This window comes from Dermochelys coriacea, chromosome 2 (genome assembly GCF_009764565.3).
Source record: "Dermochelys coriacea isolate rDerCor1 chromosome 2, rDerCor1.pri.v4, whole genome shotgun sequence".
In the NCBI taxonomy this organism is placed as follows: Eukaryota; Metazoa; Chordata; order Testudines; family Dermochelyidae; genus Dermochelys; species Dermochelys coriacea.
In genome coordinates this window covers 194583578-194599077 of record NC_050069.1, presented here as the reverse complement: position 1 = coordinate 194599077, position 15500 = coordinate 194583578, and the positions used below count along the sequence as shown (strand labels likewise).

Below are 15500 nucleotides of genomic sequence, written 5' to 3'. Positions count from 1 at the left end.
AGCAGCAGAATCAGACCCCAAACCTTCCATGAAAAGTTGCTACTGTATCCTTACTTCTCCAGTTGTACAGTACTTTAACCATTAAGGTGTTCTTGTTGCGTGCACACTTCTCACGACACAATACAAAGGGACAAAAAAAAATTTTTTTTTTAAATTTGTGATGCATTTACATTTCCTGGAACTGTGCATGTACACTGGGCATGTACCCCCCCCCCCAAAAAAAAAATAAAAATTAAAAAAGGCGTTAATAGGTTGTGGATCCTCCAACAGTGTATTTCATCAAAAGTTAATAACTTGAATGGGAATTTATACAAATCTGCAAAAGGAAGATTCCTGCAACCCTGACAAGAGCCCCAAAAGTTCTGACAGCAATTATCTTTAGTTTTCCTTCAAATCTTGACACCAAAATGTACTGAACTTCCTAAAATCTATAGTGCTACTTATTTAATTTGAAGAGTCAATACCTTTTAAATTACTGCATCAAATATAAAATCCAGATCCAATTTAGAGTTTCTAGAGAGATTAGTTAGAATGAGGTGCACTTCCATTGGGTGGATGTACTTTGGTGTGACAATGTAAAAATAGGCCAGGGGTTGGGGTGGGATTGCTTCCTTGGACAGACTGCTATGTTAGCCACAAGAAATGTGATACAGGAGTTTGCATGGCCCAAAGCACTGGTAAAAAGATAGAGCCATTGACTTCTAAATCACTTGTTGATATGTGATCTAGCTTGTTAGTGACCAAAAGTCCTTACGGTCTGAAAGCTGTTTAATGGCATACGTGAACTGAGGTGGGAGTCTGAATTCAGTTTCTGATGGTGGGCAGGTGCCCCATTACAACTGGCAGTAATCTGCCCTCTTGGCCATTGCAGCAGATAGGCCAATGAATGCATAGACACAGAGACCGCACTACCATTTCTTCCACAGAAACAGTACCTTTAGAAATGGATTGAGACAGAATAGAGGGAAGACATGAAGGAGGCCTGAACTAGTGCTCTCTTTTCTACAGATAGCTGGCATCCTCCAGTTGCTGTCAGTCAGGCACTTTTCACCAGCACTAAAGTTTACTTTCAAAAAACTCAAAAACAATTGGGACTAATTCATCAGTTCATTGTAGTTGAAGCAGGCCTGATTCTGGCCCACTGTGCTAGAATCTGCTGGGCAGAAATTTTTTTTTTTCTCCAGACCAGGAGTTCTCACACTAATGGACAGACTACAGAAATGCATTTCATCCTACTTCAGAGTGGCAAAGCCCTAAAACAGCTTTGCTTTTCACATTTGATGCTGCTGAAATATTTTATTTTTAAAGCTCGACTACTCCAGCAATAACTAGTTTAGTCAATCTCTGAACTCGTCAAGATTGGTGTCAATTGCTACTTTAAGGAAACCAGAACACACACTTAAGTTAGGGCTTCATTCAGATCTCATTTTATACCATTTTCACACCTCACTAAACATCAGTGATTTCAATGGGGTTACTTGAACCAATGTAAGCAAGCAAATTGCACCCATATAAGCAAGATCAGAATTAGGCCTTTGGTCTAAGGAAAAAGAAACCGGTGTAAGTGTAAAATAATAATGAGATTTTAAATATTGAATGTAGGTCATAGATCTATAACGCACATTATGGTGCCACTCAAGTGTTCAAGAAAAGTTGTTCTCAAACAATGGGTCCAGAGCATGGATTGCAGGAATAGTCCCCTTGTCTTTAGAAGTGTGTAAAATCTCACTCAAAGTTTTGCTTCTTTTGATGCAATACACTGGTAGAAGATTTATACTCTGTTTTCATCATATTCAAAAACAAGTTTACACATAACGGGCAAGACCTCTAAATTAGATGTTCAATTATGAGACTAGCCAAGATCCTGAAAGGAGACAAATTTACATGTTGCAAATCACACTATTACTGAAATTCCTGCTAATGTAAAGATGAGATTTGCTTGCATTTTACACCAGCAACTGAGAAACTCCAGTAATTGTTAAGCAATTACGTGCACTACTTTTTGGGGATTAAAAATATAAGTCTGTTTAAAAGACCCAAAGGTGGTGGAGGAAGGTGCTTTATGTTCCTGTTCTGCCTAGCGTCCAGATAATATATGCACTTTCCATGCATTAAAATTAAGATGAGATCCCAGGACTGCTCTGTAATTTTTAAGAAAGGTCCTGGGGCTCCGTCTGGAAGATCTCCTTTCTGTACCATTCCCAAAGAATGCTACTGAGCTTATTGGTTTAAAAACAAAAAGCAAACACACAAAACAAAACAAAAAAACCCACACAAAACAAGGACCACCCATACCTTTTAAACATGCCCTGAATGGTGTAAACATAACAGGATTATGCTTCCATGCCAAGTTGTTGGTTTTTTTTTTAAAATGTGAAAAATATTTAGTTTTTAAAGTACAGATAGGAGCCTGTAAGTACATTGCCTAGCCATTTAAAGGTACAGTACCTCATTTTAAAACATTTTTCAACAGCAGGGAAAATGTGGGTGCATTTTCATTTTGTTGTACCTATTTTGTTTAATACATGTTAGCATAATGCTTTAATTCTTTTAATGGTGTTAAATCATTTGTACAATCATTAACGTGTGTATAAATTATATACAAAAAACCTCACAAATATACATTGTACATGCGCACGCGTGCGCGCGCACACACACACACACACACGCGCATTTGTGACTTTTGTCATTTTCATCATTACCTGACTGGGACATAGAAACTAATATGACAAAATCACTAGCCCTTAATAATTATAAATGTTGCATACTTAATTATCCTTGAACAAAGCTGCAAAAAATGAACCGTTCTGTTTTTCAGATGATTAAGTCATACCCAAACATGCTCTCATTGACACTCACATTAAAATGTGAATATTTATTTGGGATAATCAAAAGTTAAGCATAATAATTTCCCAAACAGATTTTTACATGTGGTCATGGCTGCAAAAATTTCTCCTTATTCCCAATTATTCTAATGTGGGTATCTGGATGTGAGAGAGGCTTACTGAGTGACACTCCAGAAACACATGATCACTTTTCAAATCAGTGGCCAACTCTGAGGCTATGTTGGGTGTATTTTGTTCACTCTGGCTTCTATACTTTGATAGGGATAGAGCTGGGTAAATACCTGATTTTTTGGTTGGGTGGCAATGATGAAGGAAAAAAAAAAATCAGAATCTTAAAAAAAAGAATTTTCAGTGAATCAAAAAAGTCCATTCCAAGTCTGTTCCAGAGAAAGGATTCAAACCTGTGTTTCTCACGCCAGGTAAGGGCCTGAACTGTTGGGCTAAAAGTTATATAAATGAGGGGTAGAGGGTGGCAACATCACTGCAGTCTCTTTGGCCAGTTTGTGAATGGCGAAAAATGTGTGCGTCAAATTCACACACAGTTTTGAGTCTACCTAACCTAAACCTTGAGCATTTTTTGTCAAACTATTTGTCTGTAAAATTTCAGCCACCTCTAGCTAGAGATCCCTTGTAATTTTGTTAGTCATCCTAATTAGGAACAGCTTTAAAACAAGAATGTTTGCTTCTGCTGTAAGACGAGGGTAGCAATGAATAATCCAAAATTACATTCCACAATGGATTCTACCAGTCATATGAAAATATTTTCAGAGACTCTTAAATCACCTAATCAAGTCATGTTTGCTACCAATAAGGGGTCAGAGTGCAAAAGACTGTAGCAGATGCTGCAAAATTTGATGATATGCATGGTACGTGTTTGCTTTGCAGTAGTGGGATGCTGTCTGAATAGGATGTATACGTCTCGTCTTTCATTTTACTGACATCCATGACATAGACCTGACATAGGCTTCACCTCCTCACACACATTTTGGATTAACCATGTTCTTTACAAACACGAACAATCATTTGGCATCTTAATATTTACGAAACAAAATATATTCATGCTAAGAATGAAATAAGAGCATTAATCTGTGGCAAATTAGCAGAGTTTCATTTGAAATAGGAAACATATGAAGGCAGGATTATTGGGGTCAGAAATTAACAAGATTTTTAATGGAAACAAAATTCTATATGAAGATTTAGGATAAATCTCCAGAGTTCTCAGGTTCAGATATTTGTACTAGAACCTTTAGCAGATATGTACTCAGTGTGTACCAATAAACAGCCATCTCCCTTGCTGATTCTAGATCAGAGAAGGGTGCAGTTTTTCCACCTAAGACTGGAAATAACTTTTGCTTTTTACAGTGTTGAACAATCTACAGATAGAAGAAGCTGAACAACGGGTACATAGCGTTATAAACATCTGTTTTGTCCAACCCTTGAGATATGTTAATGATCCTTGGAATTCCTTTATGCAGCCAAATATGTTTGAGTACTTCAGTCAAAAACAGACCTCCCACTAAGTCACAATTTCCAGATGAGATTGGGAATGTGATGTGAGAAACTGTACTTTTATATATGTGGTATGCTGGTCCCATGATTATCTGTTAAAAGCATGCCTAAAAAGATCACAATCCAAGTGGCAATCCAGTTAACAAGAACCACAAAACTGGTTAACAATAAAATCCTATAATTCACAATCTCCTCACGTACCTTACCAATTTTGATACAGATTTTATTTTAAATTGGGTATATTATGAGTCAACAGGGCAGTAGAGTACTTCATAAGATGCACATATAGACCTGACGTGTCTCTTGATACAGGAATCTATTGAGATCAAGCGTATTGCTGATCTGAAGCATTTAGGTTTCAGTGGAATTACAGTCATGTAAATGAGATCTGAATCTGGCCTTTGAACTTCAGTGGCAAGAACAACAGTAGTTTTTTATCCCACCAATGCTTCACTGGCAAAAGTTTAGTTGTTTTCCGGTCTCTGACATCCGAAGTCCAGCACTGTGTTCGTGGCGGTCTTACAAGGCCATAATGGGTTTGTGGGGGTCAGAGTTCATAGCGGAAAAATGTGAAGGCTCAGAATAAAAACAGTGAGCAACATCAGGATCAACCTTCCAGAAGGTCAAGGTGCACCAAGAGACAACCATGCTTTGATACCTGGGGTTAGGAAAAGGAAGGTCACCACCACCACCGAAAACATGGATTCAAGTTATCCAGCTTAATGGGAAACAAAAATCTCAAGCTTAATTTTATTTAGAGAGCTGTTTTACCAGTGTGTTACCATCTCCAGTATTTTCCTCTTTCTCTGCATCTTAAAAAAAAAAAAAAAAAAAAAGAGTGAGCCTCTCTGCAATGTAGCAGCCACCACAAAACATGGGTGAAGCTTTTTTGGGGTGATGCTTACTGTCCCTCAGAAGGTATGCAAGCCTAAGCAAAAAGTAGTAACATCCAACTTTCCTTCTTTTACTCCTTTCTTACTGAGCAGCAATCAGTTCTTCCACTCACAAAAGAATGTTATGTGGATATATTTTTGCAGTAGATATATAACTTACCTTGGCTTGAAAAGTACATTAATACAAACAAAAAATGATTGTAACCAAGCCTTAACAGAAGTATAATTAATGTCTTTACTAAAATTAACAAAAGAATATCCATTTTAAAATATAAATCCTGAAGAATGGCTCTAAAATAGAACAAATGGGGAGAAGAACAAAATGCAAAAGCAACTCCAAGAGCTAGTGCAACCTACACACACTATCTATAGAAGAGGCTCTTGTAAGGAAATGTACTTGTACGGATAATTATCTTCACATGATACACATGCATTTCAGAATCTTTCAGTGACTACATTATGCATGGCCCAGTAAATCATTTGTTGTAGTTGTGTATGTGGGTGGCTTTAAAAAAAAAATCCTGAAATATAAACGAGACTGGGAAATTGGACTTCCTGTCTCTGAAGAAAAAAGACAGAATAAAGAGCACAGAGAACTGGGTTTGTCCCACCTGTATTATAAAAATAAAATTAAAAAAACATGGGGCAGACAAAGCTAAAATATAATTTTAAGAAAATAGGGAGACAGACGTTCAAGATGTCATCACCCCATCTCTAAAACCGTGCCTGAAATGTTTTGCATCTAAGTTTGTTTATATGCAAGAACCAAGTAGCACAGAAAAATATTGGGGTAACTGAGCATGTGGGGGGGGGAGTGTGTGTGGAATTGAAGGAGCAAAATTTAGAAACAGCTTTTAAAAAAACTGGCTAATGATGGCTTGGGGACCTCTCGGAGAAGCACTGAGGGAGAAGTGTGGAGCTGGTGTGTTCTGAAGCACAATGTGTGTCTGTACAGTGCAGGTAGGCTGAATGCTACACAGACAGTGCTCTGCATAGCATTCTTTACATCAGTGGTTCTCAACCTTTCCAGACTACTGTACTTTCAGGAGTCTGAGGCCTGAGCCACCCAGGGCTGAAGCATGTAACTTAGCTTCACAGGTGCCCTCTGTGGCATGGGGCACCAGGCAATTCAAGCTGGAGCAGGTACAGAGAAGGGCTACTAGGATGATCCGAGGAATGGAAAACTTGTCTTATGAAAGGAGACTTAAGGAGCTTGGCTTGTTTAGCCTAACTAAAAGAAGGTTGAGGGGAGATATGATTGCTCTCTATAAATATATCAGAGGGATAAATACAGGAGAGGGAGAGGAATTATTTCAGCTCAGCACCAATGTGGGACACAAGAACAAATGGGTATAAACTGGCCACCAGGAAGTTTAGACTTGAAATCAGACGAAGGTTTTTAACTATCAGAGGAGTGAAGTTTGGAATAGCCTTCCAAGGGAAGCAGTGGGGGCAAAAGATCTATCTGGTTTTAAGATTCTACTCGATAAGTTTATGGAGGAGATGGTATGATGGGATAATGGGATTTTGGTAACTAATTGATCTTTAAATATTCAGGGTAAATAGGCCAAATCCCCTGAGATGGGATATTAGATGGATGGGATCCGAGTTACCCAGGAAAGAATTTTCTGTAGTATCTGGCTGGTGAATCTTGCCCATATGCTCAGGGTTTAGCTGATCGCCATATTTGGGGTCGGGAAGGAATTTTCCTCCATGGCAGATTGGAGAGGCCCTGGAGATTTTTCGCCTTCCTCTGTAGCATGGGGCATGGTTGACTTGAGGGAGGCTTCTCTGCTCCTTGAAGTCTTTAAACCATGATTTGAGGACTTCAATAGCTCAGACAGTTTTTCATAGGAGTGGGTGGGTGAGATTCTGTGGCCTGCACTGTGCAGGTCAGACTAGATGATCAGAATGGTCCCTTCTGACCTTAGTATCTATGAATCTATGAATTGCCCTGCTTGTTACCCCCCAAAGCTGGCACTGCACTTGCAACCCCCCTAAACCCATCCCACAATCCCCAGGTTGAGGAACACTGACCTAGATGATTTGATGTACCCCTGAAAGACCTTTGCGTACCCTTGATTGAGAGCCACTGCCTTACATCTGTTGAAAAGTGGAGCACGTGTTTCCTCTCTGCAGATGCTGGTAAGTCACGTGTGGGTGATTTGGCCAAATCACCTGGCCCCACCAGGTAGTGGTCATGGATTGCTGCCAGGAGTGCTAGCCAGTCACACCAATCCTTGTACTCAAGGAGTAATAACATCAGTTTTTTGGCTGTGTCCTGTATGGATAGGCTTGGGCAGGATTCCTGTGCCCTGTCTTTCTGATGAACTTATATGGCTCCCATTTCATTAGTACTTGACTACCTCATGATTTTTCAACATCTTTTGTCCTTATAACACTCTGAGGTTGAACCCATTTTACAGCGGGGGATCTGTGAGAGAGAGAGAGAGAGTAAGCACCAGATTTTCAATGTTACTGAGGCACCTAAAGATGCAGATAGGTACTTAGATGCTTTTGAAAATTCAGCTAGGTTCTTAACTCCCATTAATTTCAACTTGAGTTAGGTGCTTTTGATAATCCCACTCGGTGCCAATCTCCAACTGGAATCAATGGGAGTTTGGCTCCGGATGCATGACACATGCCTATAAGGCTCAGTAAAATACAATAGCGACCATTACTCAAAGAAGAGCAATGGGAGTTAGATACTTAGGAACCCAGCAAGATTTTCAAAAACCATCTACCTACATCTTTAGCCACCTAAATACTTCAAAAAAAATCTAGCCTTATGGTTGCATGGGAACGTGCCTCCCAGCCTGGGTAGAAAGACATGCACTAGGTCTGCTCGAGCTCATGTGCTTAAAACAGCACTGTGGACATTGTGGCGACGGCTCAGACTAGCTCAGACCTAGGGGGTCGGATGGGCTCATACTCAGGCAGCTAGACCCTGCCACCACATCCACAGTGCTACTTTTATTAGCCCAAGCAGAACTAGTATGTGTCGATCTGCCTAGGCTGGGAGGTATGTTCCCAGTTGCAGCGTAGACCAACCTTAAGTGACTTGCCCATGGTCACACAGAAATATGTGGCACGCAGGAAAGTAGGCCTGGGGTATCCTCGGACACAGGTGACCCACTAGCCAGTGGACCATCTTTTCTTTCCCTTAGCCTTTGCCCTCCCCACTTGCAGACACCCTCCCCACTCATGACAGACAAGCTACAAACTAAGCCATTTATTTAAACAAATATATTTTAAGACACACAGCATTCTAACATTTTAGAAACGTAATAAGTGTTAGATAAACCCAGGAGAAAGGCCAGGAAACACTCCATTCTCTTAAATTACAAATAACTGTACATACAGTATTTTTTCATGCAATATAGTTATTTAAGTCCTTTTGTGAGACCTCTTAACCATATTCTAACACAGCACATTTCCAATGACTGAGAAACTTCACATTATCACAAGGACCCTCCTTCCGCTTCCTAACAACAGGAAGTACGCTACACATTAATCTCCCATTACAGTATTATGTAAACTGAACTACAGCCTCCACAACACTACACACACTTACTCATGCACATAGTCGTCAACCCTTAATGTTTGCCAATGTTCCCGAGTTTATAATTAAAGCTTTGAATTATACTTGGAGAGGAAAACTTGGGTATACTGCACTATGGCTAATTTCTGTTTCCCACATACATGGGTGCCCTGAGATCCATAAAACATTCTCACATCTGAACAGGATCATGATGACTGATAATACAGATAGTCCATTTAATGGGTTTGTCAGAGTCTTCATGGAGCTACAGATGGAATGGAAATCCTAACATACCATGTTTCAATGGAAGAAGTTGGAAAAATCAGTTATGATATGAAAACTCAGAAAAATGTCTAAGTGCAGAGGGTTATTTCTCCAAATTTATTTTTCAAGTCCTTCTAAAGGATGACAGGTCTAGGGTTTGTCTCTCTCTTAATGCAGATCCTTATATTAACACATTTATTAGATTTATTTTGCAAGAACCTTGGCTATGAGGCTTCAAAACTGAAGACTAGAAAGTCAGCACAGGGTATACTTCTATCAAACACTCATCCAATAATCTATGGCACCTTAAATTATATACACACACTGCTTGGTCATGAGAACAGGAACTTTTAAAACTCTCCCTAGAAGCATAGAAAGCTTTTGACTGGGTTTGGTAGCATACATCTTTAAGTGCTTAGAGACTATACATCTGATTCTAAGTTTCGCAAATGATTTCAGATGAAAATGAACAAAGTGTTAGGATTCTTGTCAATGGGAATAAACTGGGGACACACACTGAGGTAGACCTGAACAGAGTTGCCATTTTTCATTTTTGCTTTGATAACCAGAACCCTTGAAATCAAAATATGTATAATAACATGTTGATGTCTGTCATCTAGAGGTACAGAATAGCAGGGTATGCTACTGACATATTATAATATTCAGCTATGCTAGAAACATCCTTACCCAGTGTTATTTCAGTATTAAAATTACTTGTATTGGCTTCAAGATATCAAGTAAATTTTCAGAAATCCAAAATTCTGCCAGTGGGAGTGAGCACAAAAGAATAAATAACTTGAAAACAATGTGTCCTTTCATGCAGGTAGAAAAGGTAGTCACATACCTTGGGATCCAAGTAACACCTATTCCACAAATTTATACAAAAATGTAACTTTGCGTCCTTGTTGCAAAACTCCAAACAAGAGGCCTCATCTTAGAAGGATCTATAAATTCACTGGTTGTTGGGGGAAATGATATTCAAATGATAGGCAACATGGAATATATTACTACATGTTTTTATATCTGTGCGTATCCATGAAATAATTTTTTTTATAAATTAGAAAACTACTGTAATTTTGATGGTCTTTTAGAAGACAATTATTAGACTTAGCACTAGACAAAGGAGAATTAAGATTACATTTTAAAACAACATTACTGGGAACTAAAATATACTGGAAAGATGTTATAGAACCATGTCTTGGATAGATATGCAGACACACTATGACAACCTACCCTACCACCGATATTCCCTTGAACTAACACTGATGAAACAAACATGTAAGTCCCATCTGTCCATTTCCACAACATTAAAGAAATGGGATTTTTAAAGGGATTCACTTACAAATAAAAGACATCCCTATTTCTTTTCCTCCAAATAATTGAGACAGGTAGGTTTGCCCCGGATGGAACTGGAGACTGGGAAGAAAGCTTTAACAGAGAAAATACCTTAGTATAGTAATGTGTCTCAAAGCAAAGTACTTGTTACAGTAGATAAAAATCCAATAATCTCTCTCATTAGTATTATATTTCAAATTAGAAGCTATGCCTCAAAACATGATTCTTAGGATAGTGATGGAATATAGAACATAACTTGATTTAAACTAACTCAGCGAAAGGAAATATAAGGGCAACAGACAGAAAAAATCGGTGTCTAAATAACTTTTTTCTAAAAAACCCACAACCCTCCCCCCACACAAATAAGTAGCAAAAGACACGTAACATGGGAACCTGAAGAACAGTCCATATAGCAGCATATATTAAAGCAGTGCAATTGCCAATATCTCCTGGAATGTACAATTTACACCTCAAAATTATTAAAATGGATCTGATAAAAATTCAATCACTGCTGAGGGAATGTAAGCAAAGTGGAAATAAAGTACATATTAATTTGATTCTTCCCTAAAATGGGATTTTTGCAGAACCAGGTTGTTAACATTTATAGTGTAGAAGCATCTAGTGGCCAAACTGGTCAATGCCCCATTTTGCTAGGTGATATAAGAAAAAGTATAGAAAATGTCAACTTCTGCCCAGAGCTTACAGTCTCAATAGTGAGATGATGGGTAGGGGGGGATGGAGAAGAACGTGTGCAATTCCTGGTGAATCAGGAGCAGTTTTCTTTACCTACCTAGCTGTTATGAGATTGCAGTGTCTATATGTGTTTACAGTGGGTGAGAGAATAAAACAACAGAGATCCTGTTATCAAGCTACATTAAATCAGTTAGAAAGTTGAGAACCCAAGCAAACTAACGACCAAAAGCAAAAGGTGGTAAAACTGCTCTTCTACCAGACAAATATGCTGCAATTAGGGTTTGTCGAAATGTGTCTGCTAGCCTCCATGTATTCTAGCTAGGCAGAAGAAGGAGGAATTGATAGAAAATGGAGAAATATTTTTATATCCTCTGGTCTTGGTTGAGGGGATGTTTCTAGAAGCTAATTCCACAATCTGTTTTAGTTTGATGGGGCAATTCTATCCATATTTATTGCTCTACTTTACTCTATAGTGCATTGCATCCAGGAAGGTTAAAAATATCTTCTTAAAATCCTTCATTCTGTTCCAAATGACTTCATGTAGCTCAAACTGAATTTCTGGTTTGTCCATTCTGATTTGACAGTCCTAATGCATACAGAAACCTGCTAATAGTTAGGCAGGTGGCAAGTTGTGATCGCTGCTTCTGAGTCGCTAAAATATTTTTTTAAAAATATATAGAAGTACATTCAGTGAAGGGATATGTGCATATTTAGTCAAGCTACATGTGCACAGAAGGCGAATTACAAGTATCTGTATTTGCATATTTATAGGCTATTCCACATGCTAAATGTCATTATTTTTATCACCACATTTTGGCCCAAGACAGAAATGACTAGTCTAGAAAGAGAAGACAGGGAAGTCCTGGGAGTTCCAATCGTGGCTCTGATATTGCCCACAGGTGAAGAGGAATCAGTTATTTAAACTCTTGTGTTTCATTTCCCTATCTGGAAAATGGGCTAATAATATCTCAAAGAGTTGAAGTGAGGTTTAGTGTGTGTTTGTTCAGCACTTTGAAGAGAGCACTAGGTATTAGCCTTACATTGGTGAGGCAGTGGTTGAAGTGAGATTTCAAGTACTGTAAAGCTAAGGCTGCTTTTGGTAATAGGTAAAACTGACCACATATATTGAATATTCAGAAAGATCATTTTAAAACACTTTTGAGAACTAAACAGTACAGAGCACAGTTAATCCACCATTACAATATCTTTACTCTTCTCTTATTGCATTTGTTTTCTCGACAGATACTTTGATTTTCTGCATCAAGGTGCTGTCTTGCATACTTTATTTCTATATTAGCAGTTTTATTTCTTGTTTTAGTAAACACCGTTACCAATACTGAATTTAAGGACTCTTTTAAAAATGCTATTTATAAACTTTTAAATATATCCATTTAAATATGTCTATGGTCAAGAATACTATTTACTGTCAGTTTAAGAGCCTTTGGTGAATTACAGGAAATCCGACAATCCACATAAATGAAAATACAGAGACAGAATATGTCCCGTGTTCTGACAATCTCTTGGCATTATTTCTCACATCCTGCAGGATAAGCAAATATCAATATGCTACCTGAAAATAGGGGCAATTCACAAATGTCACTTCCGTTGTCATAATCAATGTCACTGAAGTGTTGCTGGGAGCTAATATTAGACTAATCAAGCCAAGTACAGAGCAGATACAGTACTTAATAGGCCCTCTAGTCTGACTCCACTTTTGATATGGAAATCTGTGCACTCCACTTATTCTCTGAATTCAAAATGGTGTTAAGTTTAACTCAGACAGCCAGGAGCCTTTGACACATTTGGTGAAGAACACGTCATTGCTGAAATATAAAGATTATCTGTCACCTCATCAATCTGAATGTGTTTTCAGCATTTTGCCAGTCAGTTTTTAATGCCAATTTAATTTTAATATCAATTTAATCTTCAAAATATGCAGCTGAGGCCAATCCTAGGAGATGCCTTTGGCCATAAGAGAGTTGAAGATGACCTACAGAACTAGATCCATAATTAGACAATTGGGACAGATGCTCAGCTGATATAAATTGTCATAGCTCCATTGACTTCAACTGAGCTACAACATCCTTTACACAAGTTGAGGATCTGGCCCTTGATACGGTGCTGTTTGTCTTTAACTCCAACATTAGGCTGATAATTTGGCCACAGCTAAACAACATGGTCCTTAGGGACAAGGAGCACATGTGGGTGTATTAGCTGGATCCACATGGTGGTAAAGGAAATGTTTTATTGGAATCCTGCCCAGTTGCTGAGCTGGGGGTGAAAAGACCCAGCACCACAGGCAAGACAGGGCAGAAATGGAGGATTACTTACTTTGTAGTAACTTGAGTTCTTCGAGATGGGTCGTCCCTTTCAGATTGTGAATGAATTCCATATGCCCAGGACCAGAGAATTTTCGTTAGCAGTGTCCGTGGAGTCTGTGCATGCGCCCCCACCTCCTAGTGCCTAGCACTGAGGGAATAAAGAAGGCTGCCGGACTGTGCCATCATAGTTCTTTGTCTACTGCCAGTCCCAGAGGAGAATCAAGCAGCAGAGAAGGAGGGCTAGTAGTGCACTACACATAGAGACAACACATCTGGAAGAACTCCAGTTATTACAAATTGAGTAACCCCTCCTTCGAATGATTTCCATAAGTGTAGTGCACTTTGGGTGATTCATAAGTGGGGTATCTATTAGGAGTCCAGGTGACTGCAGTCCTGTGGCTCAGACTGCAGACCTGCCTTACCTAGAGAAGCATCAGAAGCAGCTGCTGCACCAGTGCACAGTGTCTAGGGAAGGTGTGCACAGAACTCCAAGTTGCTGTTCTGCAGATGTCAGTAACAGGAATATCTCTAAGGAAAGCCACAGATGCTGCCTGAGCTCTAGCTGAGTGAGTTCTCAAGCTGTCCTATGAGATGAACAATGGCTCCCTGGAACAGAGTCAGATGCACCCTAAGATCCACTCTGATTGTCTCTTTTGTGGAACATAAAAAAACAGAGGCTCCCAGTAGCTAAGAGTTCAAGGGGTTTTCAAGATAATTTTGTTCTTTGCAGGTAAAGGCAAGAGCTCTGCACACATCCAGTGAATGCCACGTGACCTCCTCTTTGGTAGAATGAGCCTTCAGGTAAGACAGAGGTAGGTGGATACTCTGGTTCATCTGAAAATCCACCACCACCTTTGGGATAAACTTTATGATGTAGCCTCATTGACACCTTGTTCTTGCAAAAAGCTGTAGGGAGGTTAAGCCATAAGTATCCCTAGCTTCCTGAACTCTTCTGGACAGCATGATAGTGATCAGAAATGCTACCTTCACAGAAGGATGCCAGGGGCTTGAACTATAAAACTTAGCAAGGGTTGATAAAACAAGATTCAAGTCCCAGGTTGGTACTAGTATTACCACAGGGGAAAACAAAAACAAAAACAAAAACATGCCTTTCAGGAACCGGGCAAGAGAGCACAATAGTAGGTATCTACCCATGGATGAAATATGCTGACGGCCACAAGGTGTGCTCCGAGGGAGCTAAGAAATAGCTACAAAGATTAAGGACAAAAAGTAGTCCAGAATCTTAGCCTGTAAAGGAAGTTTTACCTGTCAATTACACCAAAACATCAATCTCTTCCACTTTGATTGTAGTATTTGCTGGTAGAGCAAATCTACTGAACAGGCCACCTTTAACTCCAACATCCACCCAAATACACCACCCTCAGGTGAAGTGTGAATGGATTGGGGTGGCAAGTTTGTCCTGTGTCTTGGACTGGTAACTGGTGTATTAGGGAAGGCGGAGAGGGGGGGTCAGATGGAGAGTTGTACAAGCATAGGGTACCAGAATTGTTGGATACAACCCAATGCTATAAGGATGAGTTGCACTTGTCCTGTCTGATTTACCACAATGCTCAAGGTAAGACTAGGATTGAGGGAAATGCATCTCTCAGAGATTCTTACCATTTTATGAGAAATGCATTGCCCAAAGATCCTGGGCCACAATCCCCTCTTGAGCAAAAATCCTTGCACTTGTTTTTCCACGTGGGATGCAAAGAGATCTGTTCACAGAAGAACTCACACCCAAAACACCTCCCAAAGAGTCAAGTCATGCAACCCACCCGACTGGTGTTCTGTGGAGAAGTGTCTGCCCAGAGAGTCCACCAGAGCATTTTGGATCCCTGGTGGGTGGATGGCGGTTGGGGAAATCTATATAGATGCACCAGTTCCAGAGGGTGATGGCCTCCACACAGGCCTGTGAAGAGCATGCGCCTCCATTTACTGTTGTCCTATAAACACATGGACTGACTGGCCGTGGATGCAAGGGAGGAATTCTTTGCAGGCTAATGTGACAGCTCTGAGCTACAACACATTGATGTCGGGACCATGACACCTGGGCAACTTATCTCTCCATGCATGCTCCCTGACCCAAGAGGAACAC

General features: G+C 39.6%; 1 long non-coding RNA gene across 4 annotated transcripts in view; it reads right to left on the bottom strand.

The window, feature by feature from the left end:
* Nucleotides 1-2417: 2417 nt before the first annotated feature.
* LOC119852221 overlaps nucleotides 2418-15500 on the bottom strand; it is a 40809-nt gene continuing 27726 nt past the window's right edge. For 3 of the 4 annotated variants that reach the window (XR_005291569.2, XR_006279299.1, XR_005291567.2), the window contains 2 exons: nucleotides 7325-7682; nucleotides 2418-5167 (listed from right to left, as the gene is read on the bottom strand). This is a non-coding gene — a long non-coding RNA (uncharacterized LOC119852221). Of the gene's footprint in view, nucleotides 5168-7285; nucleotides 7683-15500 lie in introns of all 4 variants that reach the window. The other variant, XR_005291568.2, reaches the window with a different exon arrangement.